This window comes from Somniosus microcephalus, unplaced genomic scaffold, assembly GCF_052327205.1.
Source record: "Somniosus microcephalus isolate GS21.2 unplaced genomic scaffold, FLI_Smic_1.0 unresolved_chr7, whole genome shotgun sequence".
Lineage (NCBI taxonomy): Eukaryota > Metazoa > Chordata > Chondrichthyes > Squaliformes > Somniosidae > Somniosus > Somniosus microcephalus.
The window spans coordinates 37,925,269-37,929,741 of NW_028225185.1; positions in this window are offsets into that span (position 1 = coordinate 37,925,269).

Consider the following 4,473-nt stretch of genomic DNA (forward strand, 5'->3'; position numbering starts at 1 on the left):
GTGATGGTGGGGGAGGGGGCGATGGTGGGGGAGGGGGCGATGGTGGGGGAGGGGGCGATGGTGGGGGAGCGGGTGATGGTGGGGGAGGGGGCGATGGTGGGGGAGGGGGTGATGGTGGGGAGGGGGCGATGGTGGGGGAGGGGGTGATGGTGGGGGAGGGGGTGATGGTGGGGGAGTGGGTGATGGTGGGGGAGGGGGCGATGGTGGGGGAGGGGGTGATGGTGGGGGAGGGGGAGATGGTGGGGGAGGGGGCGATGGTGGGGGAGGGGGTGATGGTGGGGGAGTGGGCGATGGTGGGGGAGGGGGCGATGGTGGGGGAGGGGGCGATGGTGGGGGAGTGGGTGATGGTGGGGGAGGGGGCGATGGTGGGGGAGTGGGTGATGGTGGGGGAGTGGGTGATGGTGGGGGAGGGGGCGATGGTGGGGGAGTGGGTGATGGTGGGGGAGGGGGCGATGGTGGGGGAGGGGGTGATGGTGGGGGAGGGGGTGATGGTGGGGGAGGGGGTGATGGTGGGGGAGTGGGTGATGGTGGGGGAGTGGGTGATGGTGGGGGAGGGGGCGATGGTGGGGGAGTGGGTGATGGTGGGGGAGGGGGTGATGGTGGGGGAGTGGGTGATGGTGGGGGAGGGGGTGATGGTGGGGGAGGGGGCGATGGTGGGGAGTGGGTGATGGTGGGGGAGGGGGTGATGGTGGGGGAGGGGGTGATGGTGGGGGAGTGGGTGATGGTGGGGGAGTGGGTGATGGTGGGGGAGGGGGCGATGGTGGGGGAGTGGGTGATGGTGGGGGAGGGGTGATGGTGGGGGAGGGGGCGATGGTGGGGGAGGGGGTGATGGTGGGGGAGTGGGTGATGGTGGGGGAGGGGGTGATGGTGGGGGAGGGGGTGATGGTGGGGGAGGGGGCGATGGTGGGGGAGGGGGCGATGGTGGGGGAGGGGGCGATGGTGGGGGAGGGGGTGATGGTGGGGGAGTGGGCGATGGTGGGGGAGGGGGTGATGGTGGGGGAGTGGGCAATGGTGGGGGAGGGGGTGATGGTGGGGGAGGGGGCGATGGTGGGGGAGGGGGTGATGGTGGGGGAGTGGGCGATGGTGGGGGAGGGGGTGATGGTGGGGGAGTGGGCAATGGTGGGGGAGGGGGTGATGGTGGGGGAGGGGGTGATGGTGGGGGAGGGGGCGATGGTGGGGGAGTGGGTGATGGTGGGGGAGGGGGCGATGGTGGGGGAGGGGGCGATGGTGGGGGAGGGGGTGATGGTGGGGGAGGGGGTGATGGTGGGGGAGGGGTGATGGTGGGGGAGGGGGCGATGGTGGGGGAGGGGGTGATGGTGGGGGAGTGGGTGATGGTGGGGGAGGGGGTGATGGTGGGGGAGGGGGTGATGGTGGGGGAGGGGGCGATGGTGGGGGAGGGGGTGATGGTGGGGGAGGGGGCGATGGTGGGGGAGGGGGTGATGGAAGGGGGCGATGGTGGGGGAGGGGGCGATGGTGGGGGAGGGGGTGATGGTGGGGGAGTGGGTGATGGTGGGGGAGGGGGTGATGGTGGGGGAGGGGGCGATGGTGGGGGAGTGGATGATGGTGGGGGAGGGGGCGATGGTGGGGGAGGGGGTGATGGTGGGGGAGGGGGCGATGGTGGGGGAGGGGGCGATGGTGGGGGAGTGGGTGATGGTGGGGGAGGGGGTGATGGTGGGGGAGGGGGTGATGGTGGGGGAGGGGGCGATGGTGGGGGAGTGGGCGATGGTGGGGGAGGGGAGGGGGCGATGGTGGGGGAGGGGGCGATGGTGGGGGAGTGGGTGATGGTGGGGGAGTGGGCGATGGTGGGGGAGTGGGCGATGGTGGGGGATGGGAGGGGGCGATGGTGGGGGAGGGTGCGATGGTGGGGGAGGGGGTGATGGTGGGGGAGGGGGCGATGGTGGGGGAGGGGGCGATGGTGGGGGAGGGGGTGATGGTGGGGGAGGGGGTGATGGTGGGGGAGGGGGCGATGGTGGGGGAGGGGGCGATGGTGGGGGAGGGGGTGATGGTGGGGGAGTGGGTGATGGTGGGGGAGTGGGTGATGGTGGGGGAGTGGGCGATGGTGGGGGAGGGGGTGATGGTGAGGGAGGGGGTGATGGTGGGGGAGGGGGTGATGGTGGGGGAGGGGGCGATGGTGGGGGAGGGGGCGATGGTGGGGGAGGGGGGTGATGGTGGGGGAGTGGGTGATGGGAGGGGGTGATGGTGGGGGAGGGGGCGATGGTGGGGGAGGGGGTGATGGTGGGGGAGGGGGGTGGTGGTGGGGGAGTGGGTGATGGTGGGGGAGGGGGTGATGGTGGGGGAGTGGGTGATGGTGGGGGAGGGGGCGATGGTGGGGGAGGGGGTGATGGTGGGGGAGTGGGTGATGGTGGGGGAGGGGGCGATGGTGGGGGAGTGGGCGATGGTGGGGGAGGGGGTGATGGTGGGGGAGGGGGTGATGGTGGGAGAGGGGGTGATGGTGGGGGAGGGGGTGATGGTGGGGGAGGGGGTGATGGTGGGGGAGGGGGTGATGGTGGGGGAGGGGGCGATGGTGGGGGAGGGGGTGATGGTGGGGGAGGGGGTGATGGTGGGGGAGTGGGTGATTGGAGGGGGTGATGGTGGGGGAGGGGGTGATGGTGGGGGAGGGGGCGATGGTGGGGGAGGGGGTGATGGTGGGGGAGGGGGCGATGGTTGGGGAGGGGGCGATGGTGGGGGAGGGGGTGATGGTGGGGGAGGGGGTGATGGTGGGGGAGTGGGTGATGGTGGGGGAGGGGGTGATGGTGGGGGAGGGGGTGATGGTGGGGGAGGGGGCGATGGTGGGGGAGTGGGCGATGGTGGGGGAGGGGGCGATGGTGGGGGAGGGGGCGATGGTGGGGGAGGGGGTGATGGGAGGGGGTGATGGTGGGGGAGTGGGTGATGGTGGGGGAGGGGGCGATGGTGGGGGAGTGGGTGATGGTGGGGGAGGGGGCGATGGTGGGGGAGGGGGCGATGGTGGGGGAGGGGGTGATGGGAGGGGGTGATGGTGGGGGAGTGGGTGATGGTGGGGGAGGGGGCGATGGTGGGGGAGTGGGTGATGGTGGGGGAGGGGGCGATGGTGGGGGAGGGGGTGATGGGAGGGGGTGATGGTGGGGGAGTGGGTGATGGTGGGGGAGGGGGCGATGGTGGGGGAGGGGGTGATGGGAGGGGGTGATGGTGGGGGAGTGGGTGATGGTGGGGGAGTGGGCGATGGTGGGGGAGGGGACGATGGTGGGGGAGGGGGTGATGGGAGGGGGTGATGGTGGGGGAGTGGGTGATGGTGGGGGAGGGGGCGATGGTGGGGAGTGGGTGATGGTGGGGGAGGGGGTGATGGTGGGGGAGGGGGTGATGGTGGGGGAGTGGGTGATGGTGGGGGAGGGGGTGATGGTGGGGGAGGGGGTGATGGTGGGGGAGGGGGCGATGGTGGGGGAGTGGGTGATGGTGGGGGAGGGGGCGATGGTGGGGGAGGGGGTGATGGTGGGGGAGGGGGTGATGGTGGGTGAGTGGGTGATGGGGGGGAGGGGGCGATGGTGGGGGAGTGGGCGATGGTGGGGGAGGGGTGATGGTGGGGGAGTGGGTGATGGTGGGGGAGGGGGCGATGGTGGGGGAGTGGGTGATGGTGGGGGAGTGGGTGATGGTGGGGGAGGGGGTGATGGTGGGGGAGTGGGTGATGGTGGGGGAGGGGGTGATGGTGGGGGAGGGGGCGATGGTGGGGGAGTGGATGATGGTGGGGGAGGGGGCGATGGTGGGGGAGGGGGTGATGGTGGGGGAGGGGGCGATGGTGGGGAGGGGGCGATGGTGGGGGAGTGGGTGATGGTGGGGGAGGGGGTGATGGTGGGGGAGGGGGTGATGGTGGGGGAGGGGGCGATGGTGGGGGAGTGGGCGATGGTGGGGGAGGGGAGGGGGCGATGGTGGGGGAGGGGCGATGGTGGGGGAGTGGGTGATGGTGGGGGAGTGGGCGATGGTGGGGGAGTGGGCGATGGTGGGGGATGGGAGGGGGCGATGGTGGGGGAGGGGGTGATGGTGGGGGAGGGGGCGATGGTGGGGGAGGGGGCGATGGTGGGGGAGGGGGCGATGGTGGGGGAGGGGGTGATGGTGGGGGAGGGGGTGATGGTGGGGGAGGGGGCGATGGTGGGGGAGGGGGCGATGGTGGGGGAGGGGCGATGGTGGGGGAGTGGGTGATGGTGGGGGAGGGGGTGATGGTGGGGGAGTGGGTGATGGTGGGGGAGTGGGTGATGGTGGGGGAGTGGGCGATGGTGGGGGAGGGGGTGATGGTGAGGGAGTGGGTGATGGTGGGGGAGGGGGTGATGGTGGGGGAGGGGGCGATGGTGGGGGAGGGGGCGATGGTGGGGGAGGGGGTGATGGTGGGGGAGTGGGTGATGGGAGGGGGTGATGGTGGGGGAGGGGGCGATGGTGGGGGAGGGGGTGATGGTGGGGGAGGGGGTGGTGGTGGGGGAGTGGGCGATGGTTGGGGAGTGGGTGATG